This window comes from Aedes albopictus, chromosome 2 (genome assembly GCF_035046485.1).
Source record: "Aedes albopictus strain Foshan chromosome 2, AalbF5, whole genome shotgun sequence".
Taxonomy (NCBI): domain Eukaryota; kingdom Metazoa; phylum Arthropoda; class Insecta; order Diptera; family Culicidae; genus Aedes; species Aedes albopictus.
Window position 1 is genome coordinate 216,298,431 of NC_085137.1, and position 23,482 is coordinate 216,321,912.

The following is a 23,482-nucleotide window of genomic DNA, read 5'->3' on the forward strand; positions in this document are numbered from 1 at the left end:
TAAAAGCCTTCTTATGAGATTTTTCATTAGACCGCTCTAAGGGGCTGTCCATAAACCACGTGGTCATGAGGGGGGGGGTGACCACGTGGTTTATTGACAGCCCCTAATTAATTTCCTAAGAAATGTTTGCCTCAGTGTACAGTTTTGCGCTTTAGTTATGACACTCTTTCCATACTGCTTCTGAGATTCATTATATTCTTGTTTCCTTGTACCGCTCTCTATTCCGCCGAGTACCAGACACTAACACCCGGTTTCTGGCAACATTCTTCTCATCCGTCACCTTCTGGCACTCCTCATCGAACCAATCGTATACGTATAGATATATGAGGGGGTTAGAGGCAGAGGGGTGTAAGTGACCAAAAATCCAAAATTGAGATATACATCCTACGTGACTCTACGAGATCAACTTTGTTTGTTGCCGAAGACCCGTAATTTTAAAAAATGTTTTAGCATGTTTGCACATTGAACGAAAAAATGACGCTTAACCATGGATGTGATTTGTTTGGAGACAAAGGGGTGTAAGTGCAATATTATATTAATATTATTTCTAAAAAATCAACCACGGCACGTGCCGAAGGTAGTTTGCAAAGTTGATTGATTGACTGATTTGTCTTTATTTAAGAGGCTTTCAGCCCAGTTTGCAAAGTAATAACTCTACTTAGTTTCAATTAATTATTTATACTTCCAAGTACTTGTTGGCAGTGATGGTTTAAATATTTTGGCTTGTAGTTCAATTTCCAGCACACAAGTTCTTCGAAGAAAACAAGATTTCTTCACGGGTGATTAACACTCAAACGCCGATGCCTCAAAAAAAGTTGGAACGCTAATTTCAACCTTCTATATCTCGGCCGTTACAAGTCCGATTTCAAAATTTTTTTTAGCAATGAATTTTTTAGGATCTCTGGTTGAGTATACATGTTTTGAAAATTTTCTCTGATCAAAATTCTAATTTCTAGTACTAAAAAACCCGGAGCAAGTCGTTATAAATTTCGTAAGATTTTTATGTTCGAGCAGAACTTTAAATTTATCGCGATGACCACATGATTTTTTTATGGTGAATAGCCCACACGAGTGTAATAAAGCTATCAATGTGATTATAGTGATTATTTATCACTCAAAGCACTGCAATATATTCACAAAACTACGTATAATACAGAGAAAACCATATTATCTTTTGTAACTTTAAATTTGTCGCGATGACCAATGTATTTTTTTATTTTAAAATGTGCGCATATACTTAAGGAAGAAATTCTCAGAACATTGTTGATATTTTTCTCTTCAAAGAACTACAAAAAATTCAGAAAACTAAGAATTTTTCAGGAAAAATATACAATTTCATTATAACTTCAAACTAATCTCGAATTCCCATACATTTTATGATTTTAAAATATTTGCGTATTCATCCAGAACAAGTTTGCAAAACATTATTGATGTAAATCTGGCAAAAGAACTACAAAAATTCAGAAATTTGCGATTTTTTCAGGAAAAATATACAATTTTGTTATAACTTCAAACTAATCTCGAATTTCCATACATTTTATGATTTTAAAATGTTTGCATATTTATCCAAAACAAGTTTGCAGAGTACTATTGATGTAAATCTAGCAGAAGAACTACAAAAATTCAGAAAACTACGAATTTTTCAGGAAAAATATACAATTTCGTTATAACTTCAAACTAATCTCGAATTCCCATACATTTTATGATTTTAAAATATTTGTGTATTTATCCAAAACAAGTTTGCAGAACATTATTGATATAAATTTGGCCAAAGAACTACAAAAAAAATCAGAAATTTACGATTTTTTCAGGAAAAATATACAATTTTGTTATAACTTCAAACTAATCTTGAATTCCCATACATTTTATGATTTTAAAATATTTGCGTATTTATCCAGAACAAGTTTGCAGAACACTATTGATGTAAATCTAGCAGAAGAACTACAAAAAATTCAGAAATTTACGATTTTTTCAGGAAAATTATACAATTTTGTTATAACTTCAAACTAATCCTGAATTCCCATACATTTTATGGTTTAAAATATTTGCTTATTTATCCAGAACAAGTTTGCAGAAAATTGATGAAAATCAGGCAGAAGAACTACAAAAATTCAGAAAACTACGAATTTTTCAGGAAAAATATACAATTTTGTTATAACTTCAAACTAATCTTGAATTCCCATACATTTTATGATTTTAAAATATTTGCGTATTTATCCAGAACAAGTTTTCAGAACATTATTGATGTAAATCTGGCAAAAAAAACTACAAAAAATCAGAAATTTGCGATTTTTTCAGGAAAAATATACAATTTTGTTAAACCTTCAAACTAATCCTGCATTCCCATACATTTTATGGTTTAAAATATTTGCTTATTAATCCAGAACAAGTTTGCAGAACATAATTGATGAAAATCAGGCAGAAGAACTACAAAAATTCAGAAAACTACGAATTGTTCAGGAAAAATATACAATTTTGTTATAATTTCAAACTAATCTCGAATTTCCATACATTTTATGATTTTAAAATATTTGCGTATTTATCCAGAAAAAGTTTTCAAGGCATTATTGATGTAAATCTAGCAAAAGAACTACAGAAATTCAGAAAACTACGAATTTTTCTGGAAAAATATACAATTTTGTTATAACTTCAAACTAATCTCGAATTTCCATACATTTTATGATTTTAAAATATTTGCGTATTCATCCAGAGTCTGGCCAAAAAACTACACAAAATTCAGAAAACTACGATTTTTTTTCACGAAAAATATACAATTTTGTTATAATTTCAAATTAATCTCGAAATCCCATAAATTTTATGATTTTACAATTTTTGCGTATTTATCCAGAACAAGTTTGCAGAACATTATTGATGTAAATCTGACCGAAAAATTTCAAAAATTCAGAATACTACGATTTTTTTCCAGGAAAAATATACAATCTTGTTATAACTTCAAACTAATCTCGAATTCCCATACATTTTATAATTTTAAAATTTTGTGTTTTTATCCAGAATAAGTTTGCAAAAAATTATTGATGTAAATCTGGCAGAAGAACTACAAACATTAAGAAAACTACGAATTTTTCAGGAAAAATATACAATTTCGTTATAAATTCAGAAAACTACTATTTTTATTAGCAGATATATACATTTTTTATATAACCTCAAATTGATTTCAATTTCTCATATATTTTATGATTTCGAAATATTTTCGTATTTATCCAAAACAAGTTTGAAGAACATTATTGATGTAAATCTGGCAGAAAAACTACAGAAAATTCAGAAAACTACGAATTTTTCAGGAAAAATATACATTTTTGTTATAACTTCAAACCAATCTCGAAATCGAATACATATTATGATTCTAAAATATTTGCGTATTTATCCATAACAAGTTTGCAGAACATTGTCGATAGTTTTCTCTTTAAAAAATAACAAAATATTCAGAAAATTACTATTATCCAGGAAAAATAAACAATTTTCATATAACTTCAAATTGATCTCCAAAACGCATACATTTTATGATTTTAAATATTAGCGTATTTATCCAAAACAAGTTGGCGTTACACTGTTGATAGTTTTCTCTTCAAAGAACTACAAAAAAAAAACAGAAAACTTCGAATTTTTAAAATACTTGTTCTGTATAAATATGCAACTTTTTTCAAATCATTATATGTATGGGATGTTGAAATCTTAAAATTGATTATAATTGGTTATAATTGAAATGTACGTCATCAGAAAAAAAATGTATTTTTCTGAATTTTTGTAGTGTTTTTGCCAGCATAATATCAACAGAGGTTTGCTTCGGAAAATGGGCATTTTTTTAATCATAAATTGTGGATGCATCAAATGAATTAAGAATTGAGATCAACTTGAAGTAATAATAAAATTGTTTTTTTTTTAAATTCATAGTTTCTGATTTTTTTGTAGCTCTTTGACCAGAATTATATCAATCTTATGTTATAAGTTTCCTGATTTTTTGTAGTGTTTTTGTCCGAATAATATCAACAATGTTCTGCATATATATTTTAGATAAATACGCAAATATATGAAATATTGAAAACAATTTGAAAGTATAACGAAACTGTATATTTTTCCTGAAAAAATCGTAGTGTTCTGTATTTTTGCAGTTTGTTGGGCAGAGTTATATCAGCAATGTTGTGCAACTTGTTTTGCCTAAATACGCAATTACTTAAAAATCATAAAACGTATGGGATTTTGACAACAATTTGAAGTAATAACAAAATTGAATATTTTTCCTGAAAAATTCCTAGTTTTCTTAGTAGTTCTTTTAGGAGAAAGCTATGCTCGATGTTCTACAAACTTGTTTTGGATGAATACGCAAATATTTTAAAATCATAAAATATACAGTAAATCGAGATCAATTTTAAGTTATAACGAAATTGTATATTTTTCCTGAAAAATTCGTAGATTTTTGAATTTTTCGTAGTTCTTAGCAGCTTAACTATCAACAATGTTCTGCAAACTTGTTTTGAATAAATATGCAAAAAATCTAAAATCATAAAATGTATAATTACTTGATACTTGATGGGTTACAACTCGAATGAAGTATCCGCCTCCACTGGCCTCGGTCCTGGGCCAATCGCTTCCAGTCGCCCTGAACGTTTAGAGTCCTTAGTTGAGGTCCTCCTCAACTGCAAAAAGCCAACGTGTGCGCGGCCTCCCATGAAGCCGACGACCCCTTCCTGGTTGTATAATAATTCGAGATCAATTTGAAGTCACAATAAAATTATATATTTTCCCCGAAAAACTCGACGTTTTCTAATTTTTGTTGAAGTTTTTTAGTCATATTTATATCAACAATGTTCTGCAAACTTGTTCTGGATACAAACGAAAATATTTAAAATCATTAAATGTCCAAGATTTTGTGATCAAGAAGATGTTATGAAATTCGTAGTTTTCTGATTTTTTGTAGTTCTTTGGCAAGATATATATCAATGATGATCTGCAAACTTGTTCTGGATAAATACGCAAATATTTTAAAATCATAAAATGTATGGGAATTCGAGATTACTTTGAAGTTACAACAAAATTGTATATTTTTCCTGAAAAAAATCGTAAATTTCTGAATTTTTTGTAGTTTATTTGCCAGATTTATATCAATAATGTTCTGCAAACTTGTTCTTGATAAATTCGCAAACATTTTAAAATAATAAAATGTATGAGAATTTGATATTGATTTGAAGTTACATCAAAATTGTATATTTTTTCTGAAAAAACATAGTTTTCTGAATTTTCTGTAGTTCTTTGGCCACATTCATATCAATAATATTCTGCAAACTTGTTCTGAATACAAACAAAAATATTTTAAAATCATAAAATGTCTAAGATTTTGAGACCAATAAGATGTTGTAACAAAATTGTATATATTTCCTGATAAAATCGTAAATTTCTGAATTTTTTTGTAGTTCCTTGGCCAAATTTATATCAATAATGTTCTGGAAATTTGTTCTGGATAAATACACAAATGTTTTAAAATCATAAAATCTATGGGAATTTGGGATTAGTTTGAAGTTATAACAAAATTGTATATTTTTCCTGAAAAAATCGTAGTTTTCTGATTTTTTGTAGCTCTTTTGCCAGATTTACATCAATAATATTCTGCAAACTTGTTCTGGATAAATACGCAAATATTTTAAAATCATAAAATGTATGGGAATTCGAGATTAGTTTAAAGTTATAACAAAATTGCATATTTTTCCTGATAAAATCGTAAATTTCTGAATTTTTGTAGTTCTTTGGCCAAATTCATATCAATAATGTTCTGCAAATTTGTTCTGGATAAATACACAAACATATTTTAAAATCATAAAATGTATGAGAATTCAAGATTAGATTGAAGTTATTACCAAATTAAATATTTTTCCTGAAAAAAATCGTAGTTTTCTGATTTTTTGTAGCTCTTCTGCAGATTTACAACAATAATGTTATGCAAACTTGTTCTGGGTAAATACGCAAATATTTTAAAATCATAAAATGTATGGGAATTCGAGATTAGTTTGAAGTTATAACAAAATTGTATATTTTTCCTGAAAAAATCGTAGTTTTCTGAATTTTTTGTAGTAGTTTGGTCAGATTTGTAGCAATAATATTCTGCAAACTTGTTCTGGATTAATACGCAAATATTTTAAAATCATAAAATGTATAAGAATTCGAGATTAGTTTGAAGTTATAACAAAATTGTATATTTTCCCTGAAAAAATCGTAGTTTTCTGAATTTTTTGTAGTTGTTTGGCCAGATTTGTATCAATAATGTTCTGCAAACTTGTTCTGGATTAATACGCAAATATTTTAAAATCATAAAATGTATGGGAATTCGAGATTAGTTTGAAGTTATAACGAAATTGTATATTTTTCCTGAAAAAATCGTAGTTTGCTGAATTTTTTGTAGTTCTTTGAAGAGAGAAATATCAACAATGTTCTGAGAATTTCTTCCTCAAGTATATTTTAAAATAAAAAAATACATTGATCATCGCGACAAATTTAAAGTTACAAAAGATAATATGGTTTTCTCTGTATTATATGTAGTTTTGTGAATATATTGTAGTGCTTTGAGTGATAAATAATCACTATAATCACATTGATAGCTTTATTACACTCGTGTGGGCTATTCACCATCAAAAAATCATGTGGTCATCGCGATAAATTTAAAGTTCTGCTCGAACATAAAAATCTTACGAAATTTATAACGACTTGCTCCGGGTTTTTTAGTACTAGAAATTAGAATTTTGATCAGAGAAAATTTTCAAAACATGTATACTCATCCAGAGATCCTAAAAAATTCATTGCTAAAAAAATTTTTGAAATCGGACTTGTAACGGCCGAGATATAGAAGGTTGAAATTAGCGTTCCAACTTTTTTCGAGGCATAGACGTTCGTGTAAGTGAAAAATAGCATCGACGCAGGAGTGTTAATGGAAAATTACAATACATCATAATTTTCTTCAGTATTTAGATTGATGCAATTCACACAAGTATTATATTATTTAATTTTTCTTCATATTTTTTTGTCAATAGTAATCAAACATCAAAGTACATAATACAAACAGGAGAAATGACTCCTGTTATTCTGAGAACATACGAATGCATACATACAAAAATATTACACAGGATGTGCACTATGGATTCATGTATGCAGTATACCTAAATGAAAGTGCGTGATTACGTCAGATCTGGTTCAAGTCTTGAACGTTCAGTTTAATTTTTGGTATGATGAATAGGTGCGCGTAAAATCGCAAAATGCGTTGAAGTTTTCAAAGAAGATTTCCTGGAAAAAAATGGTTGGCAGTCTAACAAATTACGTTGATTAATTACTTATTATCGCCCACATTTTGTTCCGGCTATTGTTGGACTCGATACACAAATCAACACAATTTTGTATAATTTAAAAACTATCGGGTTGAAAAGGGGTAACACTGTCTGGTACACTTTTGTGTCATTCGTTACATCTGACATGATTATTTCCAAATGAAATAACGAGCCTTCCAAATAAACGAATAAGTAAACACAGTTTTAAAAATTGACACATTTCTTGGCTTAAGGTGAAGATCACCAGCGGTCACTTTCCAAAAAAAGTATTTTCTCAAGCACAAGTTTATAGATACCAGTGTTAGCTTTAGTCTGAAAATGCTACTCAGTGTTCACTAAGTAATCAAGCAGCAAGAAACAATTTCTAATCAACTTGTTCGAAAGATTTCCTGATAACTGCTCAAGAAAATCGAGAAACATGAAATACGGCCATTGTGGCGGCCAGCTTGATACTCAGGCAGCCTTGTCCATAAAAAATAAAACATGTGTTAGTAGTACACATGTTCCTTAGTTTTATTTTTTTTATTAAATCAGTTTGAAATGTTTTTTTTTTTAGTTTACATTACAAACAAACAAAAAATAAACTTGGTCGAACTAGGTGGCCTTTTTGTCATATCAGGGTTACATCGAGACTTCATAAGCTTTTTTGATTTAACCATTTTTTTACCTGTATTTTCAGTAAGGAACAAATAATATTGCTTTGAAGTCATCTTGCTTACTTTACTACTTTACTTACAACAACATTATATTTTCAATTTTGGGACACTTTTTGCATAGTAATATTTGAGTCTACATATAGACACAGAGAACAGACATCCAAGTCCAGTTTCGAAACTGTGTAAGGAATTTAACGGCCATTTGAAATCGGCAACACAAGTGGCAATAGCGTGGCGCTGCAATCGGTTAATTTCCCATACTAATTTAATTCACCACTTGAAATGTTTCAATTCACCACTGACTGTGGCAATATGGTGTTTGGTGGCGTTTAAGGCCCGAACGCAATGCCGACCGAAACGGAACGGGAACGGAATGCGGTTGTCAAATTTATTTTTGACTACATGAAAACAGATCGGATTGCACGCAATGATGAAAACGCGGTAAAAACAGTGGTGTACTAATAGTACTAAACCGCGTTTTTTTTTTGAAAATTTTCAAAATCTGCGGTTGCGGAATGCGGTAGCCGATGAGTTTTGTTTTTGTTTACATTTTGCTTCGATGGAATTTTGATTCTGATGGAATTTTGATTCTGAGTAAGCAAATTTCGGGTGGAAGCTCATCGTTTCGAGAAATTTATCGAAATCAAAAGCAGAAACAAACTGATTTAGTAGCTAATGTTTGGATGGTAATTATGAGGGGAACGCTGGGAATTATGGGAAACTGGAGATTCCGTAGGCAACCGGAATTGCGGAAGCTAAAGTTCGAGAGAAACTTCCATTGCTCCCATTGCTGAAATGTTTGCAGGAGTTTCTTGAGGTATTACCGAGTATTCCTTTAGCAGTTTATATGAAAATGGGGGTCTCCAGTTAGCCTAGTGGATAAGGCTATGGATCGCCAATCCAGAGACGGCGGGTTCGATTCCTGTTCCGGTCGGGAAAATTTTCTCGACTCCCTGGACATAGTGTATCATTGTACTTGCCTCACAATATAAAAATTCATGCAATGGCAGGCAAAGAAAGCCCTTCAATTAATAACTGTGGAAGTGCTCAAGGAACACTAAGTTGATGCAAGACAGGCCAAGTCCCAGCGTGGACGTAGAGCCATAAAGAAGAAGAAGAAGTTGATATGGAAATCCCACTAGTTTCGAGTACAACGAAAACTCCTCAAGGAGTTTCCGAGAATTCCACCAGGAGTTCCTCTGGGCTTCCTCCAGAAATTCCTCAGGAATTCCTCGGGAATTCTCCCGGAGTTTCTCAAAAAGTTTCACGTGAATTTCTTCAGGAGTTCCTTGGAAATTTCTACAGTAGTTCGTCGGAAATTGCTCTAGGAGTTCCTCAAGAATTCCTCCAGGAGTTCCCCGGGAACTCATCCAGCAGTACCTCGGGAATTTCTCCAAAAGATCCTTGCGAATTCCTCCAGAAGTTCCTCGAGAATTTCTCCTCCAGCAGTACCTTGGAAATTTCTCCAAAAGTTCCTTGGAAATTTCTACAGGTGTTTCTCGGGAATTCCTCCAGGGAATCGGGATTTCCTCTAGAACTGCCTCGTAAATTCTTAACGAGTTCCTCAAAGAGTTCCACGTGATCCTTGGGAATTCCTCCAGGAGTTCCTTGGGAATTCCTCCAGGAGTTCCTCGGCAATTCCTCCAGAAGTTCTTCGGGAATTCCTACAGGAGTTCCTCGGGAATTCATCCAGTAGTACTTCGGGAATTTCTCCAAAAGTTCTTCGGAATTCCTCCAGGAGTTCTTCTTGGAATTCCTCCTCCAGAAGTTCATGAGAAATTCCTCAAGGAGTTTCTCGGAAATTCCTCCAGGAGTTCCTCGGAAGTTCAAGGAGCTTCTCGAGAATTCCTCCAGGAGTACCTCGAGATTCCCTCCACTAGGAGTTCCTCGGAAACTCATCCAGCAGTACTGCGGGAATTTCTCCAAAAGCTCCAGAAGCTCCACGGGAGTTCTACCAGGAGTTCCTCAGGAATTTCTGATCCTTGTCATTTTTCCAGGAGTAACCTGTCAATGCATCCAGGAGTTCCCAGGATATTCCTCCAGGAGTTTGTCAGGAATTCCTCAAAGAGTTCCTCGGGAATTTCTCCAAGAATTTCCTAGGCAATTCTTCCTGAATTTCCTTGGGAAATTTTCCAGGAGTTTTTTTTTACTTAATCATTTATTTAAGGCTCATGCGCCAACAGGCATAACGGAGCCGAATTCAGTTAAAACTATTTACAATTTCATGTTTTTGTCTTATAAACTATGTTAGTTTTGGGGAACCGTAAAACTCGCGGTCGATGTTAGGGGGAACAACAATATCTGAGGAAAGGATAGGGTGATAGGGCTTTTCGTTGACACGTAACAGCATGGTGTGGCGTATTGCTGCTGGTCAAACGTAGAGTGGACAAACAACCTGTAACGATACAAACAGACGATTTTCGAAGGGACACGAAGTGGACAAGTGGAGCAACAAGACTGGGTATATCAAACAAAGTCACGAGGTGGACAAGTGGAACAACAAGACGGGGATATCAAACGAAGACTTCAGCTTGCTTCAAGAAGTCGTACACAAGCTTCATCGAGACTTCCTCCAAAAGCTCTTGGAATTGTTCAAGGAGGCCCTCAGAAATTCATCCAGGAGTTTCTTGAGAATTCCTTCAGGAGTATTATTTGAGAATCCCTTGAGTAGATCCACGGGAATTCCTCCAGGAGTTATTTGGGAATTCCTTCAGAAGTTCCATGGGAATGTCTTCAGGAGTTCCTTGGGAATCCCACCAGGAGTTCCTTGGGAATAGCTCTGCCTGAAATTCCTCCAGGAGTTTCTCGGGAATTGCTCCAGGAGCTCGTCTTAAATTTCTGGAGGAATTCCTGGAGGAATTTCAGACGAACTCCTGGCGCAATTCCCGAGGATCTCTTGGAGTGAATTTCCGAGAAACTTCCTCCTCGATATCCAGGAATTCAGGAGTTTCTCCGGAAAATCCTTCAGGAATTCCTCCGGAAATTCGGATTCTTCCAGAAAATCCTCCGTGTATTCCTCAGATATTCCTCCGAGAATTACTCAAAAAATTTCTCCAGAAATTCCTCCGGGGATTTCTCCAGAGATTCCTCCATGGATTTCTCCGGGGATTTCTCCAGGAATTCCTCCGGAGATTCCTCCAGGAATTCCTCCGGAGATTCCTCCAGGAATTCCTCCGGAGATTCCTCCAGGAATTCCTCCGGAGATTCCTCCAGGAATTCCTCCGGAGATTCCTCCAGGAATTCCTCCGGAGATTCCTCCAGGAATTCCTCCGGAGATTCCTCCAGGAATTCCTCCGGAGATTCCTCCAGGAATTCCTCCGGAGATTCCTCCAGGAATTCCTCCGGAGATTCCTCCAGGAATTCCTCCGGAGATTCCTCCAGGAATTCCTCCGGAGATTCCTCCAGGAATTCCTCCGGAGATTCCTCCAGGAATTCCTCCGGAGATTCCTCCAGGAATTCCTCCGGAGATTCCTCCAGGAATTCCTCCGGAGATTCCTCCAGGAATTCCTCCGGAGATTCCTCCAGGAATTCCTCCGGAGATTCCTCCAGGAATTCCTCCGGAGATTCCTCCAGGAATTCCTCCGGAAATTCCTCCAGGAATTCCTCCGGAGATTCCTCCAGGAATTCCTCCAGGAATTCCTCCGGAGATTCCTCCAGGAATTCCTCCGGAGATTCCTCCAGGAATTCCTCCAGAGATTCCTTCAGGAATTCCTCCGGAGATTCCTTCAGGAATTCCTCCGGAGATTCCTTCAGGAATTCCTCCGGAGATTCCTCCAGGAATTCCTCCGGAGATTCTTTCAGGAATTCCTCCGGAGATTCCTTCAGGAATTCTTCCGGAGATTCCTCCAGGAATTCCTCCGGAGATTCCTCCAGGAATTCCTCCGGAGATTTCTCCAGAAATTCCTCCGGAGATTCCTCCAGGAATTCCTCCGGAGATTCCTCCAGGAATTCCTCCGGAGATTCCTCCAGGAATTCCTCCGGAGATTCCTCCAGGAATTCCTCCGGAGATTCCTCCAGGAATTCCTCCGGAGATTCCTCCAGGAATTCCTCCGGAGATTCCTCCAGGAATTCCTCCGGAGATTCCTCCAGGAATTCCTCCGGAGATTCCTCCAGGAATTCCTGCGGAGATTCCTCCAGGAATTCCTCCGGAGATTCCTTCATGAATTCCTCCGGAGATTCCTCCAGGAATTCCTCCGGAGATTCCTCCAGGAATTCCTCCGGAGATTCCTCCAGGAATTCCTCCGGAGATTCCTCCAGGAATTCCTCCGGAGATTCCTCCAGGAATTCCTCCGGAGATTCCTCCAGGAATTCCTCCAGGAATTCCTCCAGGAATTCCTCCAGGAATTCCTCCAGGAATTCCTCCAGGAATTCCTCCAGGAAGTCCTTCGGGGATTCCTCCAGGAAGTCCTTCGGGGATTCCTCCAGGAAGTCCTTCGGGGATTCCTCCAGGAAGTCCTTCGGGGATTCCTCCAGGAAGTCCTTCGGGGATTCCTCCAGGAAGTCCTTCGGGGATTCCTCCAGGAAGTCCTTCGGGGATTCCTCCAGGAAGTCCTTCGGGGATTCCTCCAGGAAGTCCTTCGGGGATTCCTCCAGGAAGTCCTTCGGGGATTCCTCCAGGAAGTCCTTCGGGGATTCCTCCAGGAAGTCCTTCGGGGATTCCTCCAGGAAGTCCTTCGGGGATTCCTCCAGGAAGTCCTTCGGGGATTCCTCCAGGAAGTCCTTCGGGGATCCCTCCAGGAAGTCCTTCGGGGATTCCTCCAGGAAGTCCTTCGGGGATTCCTCCAGGAAGTCCTTCGGGGATTCCTCCAGGAAGTCCTTCGGGGATTCCTCCAGGAAGTCCTTCGGGGATTCCTCCAGGAAGTCCTTCGGGGATTCCTCCAGGAAGTCCTTCGGGGATTCCTCCAGGAAGTCCTTCGGGGATTCCTCCAGGAAGTCCTTCGGGGATTCCTCCAGGAAGTCCTTCGGGGATTCCTCCAGGAAGTCCTTCGGGGATTCCTCCAGGAAGTCCTTCGGGGATTCCTCCAGGAAGTCCTTCGGGGATTCCTCCAGGAAGTCCTTCGGGGATTCCTCCAGGAAGTCCTTCGGGGATTCCTCCAGGAAGTCCTTCGGGGATTCCTCCAGGAAGTCCTTCGGGGATTCCTCCAGGAAGTCCTTCGGGGATTCCTCCAGGAAGTCCTTCGGGGATTCCTCCAGGAAGTCCTTCGGGGATTCCTCCAGGAAGTCCTTCGGGGATTCCTCCAGGAAGTCCTTCGGGGATTCCTCCAGGAAGTCCTTCGGGGATTCCTCCAGGAAGTCCTTCGGGGATTCCTCCAGGAAGTCCTTCGGGGATTCCTCCAGGAAGTCCTTCGGGGATTCCTCCAGGAAGTCCTTCGGGGATTCCTCCAGGAAGTCCTTCGGGGATTCCTCCAGGAAGTCCTTCGGGGATTCCTCCAGGAAGTCCTTCGGGGATTCCTCCAGGAAGTCCTTCGGGGATTCCTCCAGGAAGTCCTTCGGGGATTCCTCCAGGAAGTCCTTCGGGGATTCCTCCAGGAAGTCCTTCGGAGATTCCTCCAGGAAGTCCTTCGGGGATTCCTCCAGGAAGTCCTTCGGGGATTCCTCCAGGAAGTCCTTCGGAGATTCCTCCAGGAAGTTCTTGGGGGATTCCTCCAGGAAGTCCTTCGGGGATTCCTCCAGGAAGTCCTTCGGAGATTCCTCCAGGAAGTTCTTGGGGGATTCCTCGTGAAATTTCTCGGGGGATGCCCCAAAAATTTTTCCAGGATTTCCTCATGGAATTCTTCCAGAAATTCCTGCTTCAAAATTTTATTCAAGAATTCCTCCAGGATCTCTTTCAGGAATTTCTTCAGGGTTGTTTCCAGGAGTTTTTCCAGGAATTCCTCGAGGATTTTTTCCAGCAATTCCTTCAGATTTTTTTACAGCATTTCCTGTTGGATTTTTTTCTTGGATCTACTCCAGGATTTCTTCCCGGAATTCCCGGAAAAACATGTGGAAAAATTACTGGAAGTATTCCCGAATGAATCATCGGAGATATTCCTGGAGGAATCTTTGAAGTAATCTCTGGAGGAATCCTCGTAGGAGTTCCGGGAGGAATTCCTGAAAGTATTACTACAGGAATTCCTGGAGGAATTTCCGAAGGAATTCGTGTAGTAATCGCTTAAGATATTCCTGGAGCAATCCATGGAAACTTCTTGAAGAAATCCCCGGAGGAATTTCCAGAAGAATCTCCGGAGGAATCCCTTGAGGAATCCTCGAGGACTTCCTGAAGAATTCCTCGGAAAAATTCCTGGAATAATCACATGAGGAATTCCCGGAGAAAATTTAGTGAGAATCCCCGCAGGAATTCCTGGAGCAATCTCCGGAAGAACTTTTTGAAGTATCGCTGGAGGCATTCCTGAAGAAATTTCTGGAGGAGCTTTTGGAGGAGTTTGTGGAGAAAATCTTGGAGGGATTTCCGGTGGAAATCCTAAAATATTCCTTGAGGAATCCCCGGACTCATTTTCGAAGAACTTTAAGTAGTCCCTGGAGGCATTCCTGGAGGAATCCCCGGAGGAATTCCTGGAGGAATCTCCGGAGGAATTCCTGGAGGAAACTCCGGAGGAATTCCTGGAGGAATCTCCGGAGGAATTCCTGGAGGAATCTCCGGAGGAATTCCTGGAGGAATCTCCGCAGGAATTCCTGGAGGAATCTCCGGAGGAATTCCTGGAGGAATCTCCGGAGGAATTCCTGGAGTAATCTCCGGAGGAATTCCTGGATTAATCTCCGGAGGAATTCCTGGAGGAATCTCCGGAAGAATTCCTGGAGGAATCTCCGGAGGAATTCCTGGAGGAATCTCCGGAGGAATTCCTGGAGGAATCTCCGGAGGAATTCCTGGAGGAATCTCCGGAGGAATTCCTGGAGGAATCTCCGAAGGAATTCCTGGAGGAATCTCCGGAGGAATTCCTGGAGGAATCTCCGGAGGAATTCCTGGAGGAATCTCCGGAGGAATTCCTGGAGGAATCTCCGGAGGAATTCCTGGAGGAATCTCCGGAGGAATTCCTGGAGGAATCTCCGGAGGAATTCCTGGAGGAATCTCCGGAGGAATTCCTGGAGGAATCTCCGGAGAAATTCCTGGAGGAATCTCCGGAGGAATTCCTGGAGGAATCTCCGGAGGAATTCCTGGAGGAATCTCCGGAGGAATTCCTGGAGGAATCTCCGGAGGAATTCCTGGAGGAATCTCCGGAGGAATTCCTGGAGGAATTTCCGGAGGAATTCCTGGAGGAATCTCCGGAGGAATTCCTGGAGGAATCTCCGGAGGAATTCCTGGAGGAATCTCCGGAGGAATTCCTGGAGGAATCTCCGGAGGAATTCCTGGAGGAATCTCCGGAGGAATTCCTGGAGGAATCTCCGGAGGAATTCCTGGAGGAATCTCCGGAGGAATTCCTGGAGGAATCTCCGGAGGAATTCCTGGAGGAATCTCCGGAGGAATTCCTGGAGGAATCTCCGGAGGAATTCCTGGAGGAATCTCCGGAGGAATTCCTGGAGGAATCTCCGGAGGAATTCCTGGAGGAATCTCCGGAGGAATTCCTGGAGGAATCTCCGGAGGAATTCCTAGAGGAATCTCCGGAGGAATTCCTAGAGGAATCTCCGGAAGAATTCCTGGGGGAATCCCCGGAAGAATTGCTGGAATAATCCCTGGAGGTATTCCTGGAGGAATCCCTGGAGGAATTCCTCCGAGGATTCCTCCAAAAATTAAATAAATATATAAATAAATAAATAAATAAATAAATAAATAATACCTCTTGGAATTCCTTTAGAAAAAGTTCCAGATAATACCTGGAGTTACATGGAATACCTCTGGGGATTTCTCAGGAAAGAGTGACCCATCCAAGGGCTGAAAGTCTCTATAATATAGCGAAATAAATCAATCAATTCTGGAAGAAATCCTGGAGTAGTTCCTAGAAAAAAAATTCAAGAGGAATTGCTTTAAAAAAATCTGGAGGAATTGCTGGAAAAATCCTCGAGGAATTCCTGGATAAACTCCTGGAAACAATTCTGAAAGGATTCCAGGAAGAGTTCCTGGAGGGATTCTTGAATAAAATTCTGAAGGAGGAATTTCTGGAAAAGGTCCTGGGTTTTTGGGGGAATCCCTTGAGAAATTTCAGGAGGAATCCCCGAAAGCATTCCTGGGAGAATCTTCGAAGGAATTTCTGGAGGAATCCCCGGTGAAATTTCTAGATGAATACCCGTGGTGGAATTCACGAGGAACTCTCAAAAGACTTTCCTAGAAATTTATGGAGGTGTTTCCGAAGAATTTCTGGAGAAACTTCCATGGAACTCCTGGAAGAATTTCTAATACTGCTGGAGAAATTCCTAAGGAACTCCTGGAAGAATTCCCGAGAAACTCCTGAAAGTATTCTCAAGGAAACCCTGGAGGAATTCTCGAGGAACTGCTGGAGGCTTTCTCGATGAATCGGAGATATTCCTGGAGGAATCTTTGAAGTAATCTCTGGAGGAATCCTCGTAGGAGTTCCGGGAGGAATTCCTGAAAGTATTACTACAGGAATTCCTGGAGGAATTTCCGAAGGAATTCGTGTAGTAATCGCTTAAGATATTCCTGGAGCAATCCATGGAAACTTCTTGAAGAAATCCCCGGAGGAATTTCCAGAAGAATCTCCGGAGGAATCCCTTGAGGAATCCTCGAGGACTTCCTGAAGAATTCCTCGGAAAAATTCCTGGAATAATCACATGAGGAATTCCCGGAGAAAATTTAGTGAGAATCCCCGCAGGAATTCCTGGAGCAATCTCCGGAAGAACTTTTTGAAGTATCGCTGGAGGCATTCCTGAAGAAATTTCTGGAGGAGCTTTTGGAGGAGTTTGTGGAGAAAATCTTGGAGGGATTTCCGGTGGAAATCCTAAAATATTCCTTGAGGAATCCCCGGACTCATTTTCGAAGAACTTTAAGTAGTCCCTGGAGGCATTCCTGGAGGAATCCCCGGAGGAATTCCTGGAGGAATCTCCGGAGGAATTCCTGGAGGAAACTCCGGAGGAATTCCTGGAGGAATCTCCGGAGGAATTCCTGGAGGAATCTCCGGAGGAATTCCTGGAGGAATCTCCGCAGGAATTCCTGGAGGAATCTCCGGAGGAATTCCTGGAGGAATCTCCGGAGGAATTCCTGGAGTAATCTCCGGAGGAATTCCTGGATTAATCTCCGGAGGAATTCCTGGAGGAATCTCCGGAAGAATTCCTGGAGGAATCTCCGGAGGAATTCCTGGAGGAATCTCCGGAGGAATTCCTGGAGGAATCTCCGGAGGAATTCCTGGAGGAATCTCCGGAGGAATTCCTGGAGGAATCTCCGGAGGAATTCCTGGAGGAATCTCCGAAGGAATTCCTGGAGGAATCTCCGGAGGAATTCCTGGAGGAATCTCCGGAGGAATTCCTGGAGGAATCTCCGGAGGAATTCCTGGAGGAATCTCCGGAGGAATTCCTGGAGGAATCTCCGGAGGAATTCCTGGAGGAATCTCCGGAGGAATTCCTGGAGGAATCTCCGGAGGAATTCCTGGAGGAATCTCCGGAGGAATTCCTGGAGGAATCTCCGGAGGAATTCCTGGAGGAATCTCCGGAGAAATTCCTGGAGGAATCTCCGGAGGAATTCCTGGAGGAATCTCCGGAGGAATTCCTGGAGGAATCTCCGGAGGAATTCCTGGAGGAATCTCCGGAGGAATTCCTGGAGGAATCTCCGGAGGAATTCCTGGAGGAATTTCCGGAGGAATTCCTGGAGGAATCTCCGGAGGAATTCCTGGAGGAATCTCCGGAGGAATTCCTGGAGGAATCTCCGGAGGAATTCCTGGAGGAATCTCCGGAGGAATTCCTGGAGGAATCTCCGGAGGAATTCCTGGAGGAATCTCCGGAGGAATTCCTGGAGGAATCTCCGGAGGAATTCCTGGAGGAATCTCCGGAGGAATTCCTGGAGGAATCTCCGGAGGAATTCCTGGAGGAATCTCCGGAGGAATTCCTGGAGGAATCTCCGGAGGAATTCCTGGAGGAATCTCCGGAGGAATTCCTGGAGGAATCTCCGGAGGAATTCCTGGAGGAATCTCCGGAGGAATTCCTGGAGGAATCTCCGGAGGAATTCCTGGAGGAATCTCCGGAGGAATTCCTGGAGGAATCTCCGGAGGAATTCCTAGAGGAATCTCCGGAGGAATTCCTAGAGGAATCTCCGGAAGAATTCCTGGGGGAATCCCCGGAAGAATTGCTGGAATAATCCCTGGAGGTATTCCTGGAGGAATCCCTGGAGGAATTCCTCCGAGGATTCCTCCAAAAATTAAATAAATATATAAATAAATAAATAAATAAATAAATAAATAATACCTCTTGGAATTCCTTTAGAAAAAGTTCCAGATAATACCTGGAGTTACATGGAATACCTCTGGGGATTTCTCAGGAAAGAGTGACCCATCCAAGGGCTGAAAGTCTCTATAATATAGCGAAATAAATCAATCAATTCTGGAAGAAATCCTGGAGTAGTTCCTAGAAAAAAAATTCAAGAGGAATTGCTTTAAAAAAATCTGGAGGAATTGCTGGAAAAATCCTCGAGGAATTCCTGGATAAACTCCTGGAAACAATTCTGAAAGGATTCCAGGAAGAGTTCCTGGAGGGATTCTTGAATAAAATTCTGAAGGAGGAATTTCTGGAAAAGGTCCTGGGTTTTTGGGGGAATCCCTTGAGAAATTTCAGGAGGAATCCCCGAAAGCATTCCTGGCAGAATCATCGAAGGAATTTCTGGAGGAATCCCCGGTGAAATTTCTAGATGAATACCCGTGGTGGAATTCACGAGGAACTCTCAAAAGACTTTCCTAGAAATTTATGGAGGTGTTTCCGAAGAATTTCTGGAGAAACTTCCATGGAACTCCTGGAAGAATTTCTAATACTGCTGGAGAAATTCCTAAGGAACTCCTGGAAGAATTCCCGAGAAACTCCTGAAAGTATTCTCAAGGAAACCCTGGAGGAATTCTCGAGGAACTGCTGGAGGCTTTCTCGATGAACTCATGGAGAAATTCCCGAGGAATTTCTGAAGGATTTCCTGAGAAACTTTTGGAAGAACTCCCGAAGAACTCCTGGAGATATTTCCGAGGATCTCCTGCAGAAATATCTGGGGAAGTCCTGGAGGAATTTCCTGGGAAATCCTTCAGGAATCCTCAGAGGCATTTCTGGAAAAATACCCAGGAAAAATTGCTGTATGAATCTGGAGAAATTTCTGAAATTCCTGGAAGAATCTCCGTAGAAATTCCTTGGGGAATCTCCGAAGGAATTCCAAGAGGAATCTCCAAAGAAAGAATTCCTGGAAGAACCCCCTAAAGAATTCCTGGAGAAATCTCCGAAAGAATTCTTGGAGGAATCTCCGATGGAATTCCAGGAGGAATCACCGGAGGAATTCCTGGTGGAATCCCCGGAGGAATCCTCGGAGGAATTCCTGGAGGAATCCCTGAAAGAATTCCTGGAGGAATCCCTGAAAGAATTCCTGGAGGAATCCCTGAAAGAATTCTTGGAGGAATCCCCGATGGACTTCCTGAGAAATCCTGGTTGCATTGACAGGTAACTCTTGGAAAAATGGCAAGGAACATCTACAGGAATTTTCTAGGAACTCCTCGAGAAATTCCCGAGAAAATCCTGGTGGAGCTCCCGTGGAGCTTCTGGAGGAACTGTAAGAACTCCTGGAGGAATGCTCGATTATCTCCCGGGAAAATTCGTGCAGAAATTCCCAAAGAACTTCAAGTAGAATTCTTCAGAATCTCCTGGAGAAATTCCTGAGAAACTTTTGGAGGAATTCCCAAGGAACTGCTGGAGAAAGGTGGGGGCTGGCTCACCAACACTTCCGGCCCGCTTTAGTGCTTTATGCATCATTGTGGCCAGGTGTTGTTCTAGTTTTTCCAACTGTATTGTAAAGCATGAGCGGTGATCCTTGGCATTCTTGTGTAAATTGGGGTACTCGGAATGTTGATCGATCACCGATTATTGCTGGCAGATGCAGTGGAAAGTTTGTCTTAATACGTATCAATCGTCTCTGACAAACGAGAAAAACTGACCTCACTGATTACCTGTCTCTGAGCCAAATTTGGTATAGAGTCTTCAGTCTCCGATTAATCGCTTCATGTTTGATGGAGGCTTTTAATCCAATGGGTTACATAGCCGCTATCCGAATGAAGAGAGTAATGTTCCGCGTAATATATCACAAATCAAAAGAGGTGCGGTATATTAAGTGGAGCGGATATACTGAATTGGGTACCAGACCAAGTCCCTGCTGGGTGGCACGAAATAGGTGAGCCATAGACAATAGAATCGTCAATGTCGTAGGGCATAGTATGTGACTATTGTCGAAACCAAAAAAACTTTTAATGCCCAACCAAATCATTAGCAATATCAATTTGCTTCAAACGCGTTCCAGTGATAGGGTTAAGATTAGGATCAATTATTATAATACAATTTCACGTTTCAATATGTGTTTAGTAGTTTTAGAGGTAACAGCCTAATAAGAAATTTTCTGTAGGTTCATAACTTGCCCTCAACGAGTTGAATGTTATATTGCCTCACAACTGTGAGCAACATTATTACTCATTAATAAAAGGTTGTATCATCAATATGGACATAGACTTGCTGAACGAAACATTTGACCAATTAACATCTTTCAGGTATAAAATAGGTAGTAGGACAAAACTTTTATTTTTAAAAGTAGCTATCTATGTTCATGATAGAAGAGTAGCGTAAAGTGATACCACCCGTTCCAGATCCAGAAACGTTTCACACTGAAAGAAGGTTGGAATGACAGTGTGAACAGAAGATCCGAACTGCTAGGTGTAGGAAGAAGTATGTTTATTTCCCCTCCCCTTCCCCAACACTCTGTAGAATTTTGATACAACTTCACGTAACTGTTTTGGAGGCTTCACTTTTTAACAAATTTACAACAAACACGCTATAACAGTATCTAGAGAATCGTGGAGGGTGAGAAACCTGAACTAGTAGCAGTATTCAAATAGATTAACAATTATACTCTATTATTTTCAATCATTGCAACATTTTACTAATATGTGCGGGCCGCCCATTTGCGGAGTTGTGCGGCCAATTATTCTCTTTCCATTCCAGAAACGACCATTTTGAAGCAAGAAGTGTCCTAATGGCCAACACAAGCGGGACTTGTCCGAAACACACAAGATAAGTACAACAATTTTATAATCAGGCACCCAACTCTTTCTACTACTTTGCTAATAGATAAATACTTCAATATGCATACTTCAATATCAATTATTTGTTTGTTTGCGCCTTTATTTATGACACTATTGAAGCATTCGTGTCGCCGCGAAATAGTTTACAATTTATCTTATTCACATTTTTCAATTCACTTTAAAGTATCTGACACTGCTTTTACAATTGTGTATGTAAACTTGTATCTTAATTATGTTTATTATTAATAGTAGTCTGATAATCCAAGTCTAGTGATTTTTTTCCCAAGGAATAGAAAGAGTTGGTGTCATAATCAATACAATACTTGAAACTGGAAACTCCTTATTTCCCCCTATGGGTTATAGGGAGGGGCGGGACATTCGAGCCTACTCATCAGTGGAAAGGACTTGATATGCTAATCGGTTTAGCATAGGGCAGATACAAGTCTACTGGTAGACGTATCGCCCAGCGATTCAACGCAGATTGGCCACGGTCCGGGGGTGCGTTGATTATAACAGAATAACAGAATAACAGAATTCCCAAGGAACTGCTGGAGAAATTTTCAAGGAATTTCAAGAAAATCGTGGTGGAATTCACGAGGAACTCTCAAAAGACTTTCCTAGAAATTTGTGGAGGTGTTTCCGAAGAACTTCTGAAGAAACTTCCATGGAACTCCTGGAAGAATTTCTAATACTGCTAGAGAAATTCCTAAGGAACTCCTGGAAGAATTCCCGAGAAACTCCTGAAGGTATTCTCAAGGAAACCCTGAAGGAATTCTCGAGGAACTGCTGGAGGAATTCTTGATAAACTCATGGAGAAAATCCCGAGGAATTCCTGAAGGATTTCCTGAGAAACTTTTGGAAGAACTCCGGAAGAACTCCTGGAGATATTTCCGAATATCTCCTGCAGAAATATGTGGGGAAGTCCTGGAGGAATTTCCTGGGAACTCCTGGAGGAATGCTCGAGCAACTTCTGTAAAAATATGCTGAGAAAATGCTAGAGAAATTCTCGAGGAAGTCCTGGAGGAATTCCAAAGAAACTCATTGAAAAAATGCCGATGAATTCCTGGAGAAATTCTCAAGGAACACCTGGAGAAATTTTCGAGGAACTCCTCCTCCTCCTGCTGGAATTCCCGTGGAGCTACTAGAAGTACTTCTGGGGAATTCCTGGAGGATCAACTACCGGAAAAGTTCCCGAGGAACTACTGCAAGTATTTCTGAGGAACTCTTGAAAGATTTCCCTTGAAATTTCTGGAGGTACTTCCGATGGATGCATTCCCGCCTTCCGGAAATTTTCGATTTCTTCAAATAAAACCTGATCTATATTTTGGAGCTATGTTCCAGCTTTTTTTCTAGATTCACTAGCCTGCTTCCAGAATTACCTATTTCTTTCTTGTATTGGTCTCGGTATTGGTAAATACAAGAGATCCTCCCCGGAATCAAAAAACTACTCCGAAAATTTCCTTCGTCCCGGAATCATAAACATTCTCGGAAAACTGATGCTGTTTTGAAAAAATCCGCAAAAAAACGCACTCATTGCGTTTTGCCGCAGCGGAAAAGCTGCGGAATTTTTTTTTAGTACGAACCGCATTCCGTTGCCGCATTCCGCATTCCGTTCCCGTTCCGTTTCGGTCGGCATTGCGTTCGGGCCTTTAGTGTTGTCATCGTGTATTGGTTTGCAACCTTACTCAAGTAAAGATTCAAATCCTTACACAACTTTCCGAATGAAATTTGTTCTAGCCTGGATGTCTGTTCTCTGTGATATAGAGGTGCAACCTTATTGGGGATTTGTTTGGCGGCAAAGGAGTGTAAGTCAGTAGTTTAGTGGTAAAGGGGTGTAAGTGCCATTAATAAAAAAAAAATGTTCATATTCGAAGAAAAACAACGTAGATAATGTTTCTGTGCATCTCCAATGGTGGAGTTACTTGATAGTAGCATATTCCAAGCGATTCCGAACTTTTTCGATTGTTGTTGATTTTTTTATAAGATGTCAAAGTTTACGTCCATTATCTCAAAATCAGGTTTTGGTCACTTACACCCCTCTGCTTCTGACCCCCTCATATCTGAGTCGTCTTTGAGCACTACCTATCACTTCCAGCGCTATTGTGCTACTACTCCGTGGATAGATTTCCACATATTTTGGAAGTTGTCATATGTTAAATCCCCTTATCCACTCATCCGGCATCTGGTGGTACTCATCCACCACACTTTCTGCCGAGAAGCGCTGGATATTGAAACTCAAAAGTCGCTGGATTCTTGTGTTCGCCACGGCTGTTAATCGTGCTCGATAGATATATATACATATCGA

At 40.1% G+C, this 23,482-nt stretch overlaps 1 protein-coding gene across 1 annotated transcript in view; it reads left to right on the forward strand.

The window, feature by feature from the left end:
* LOC109420179 (DNA-directed RNA polymerase, mitochondrial) overlaps positions 1-23,482 on the forward strand; it is a 37,730-nt gene that overhangs the window by 6,835 nt on the left and 7,413 nt on the right. The gene's annotated exons all lie outside the window — the stretch shown is intronic.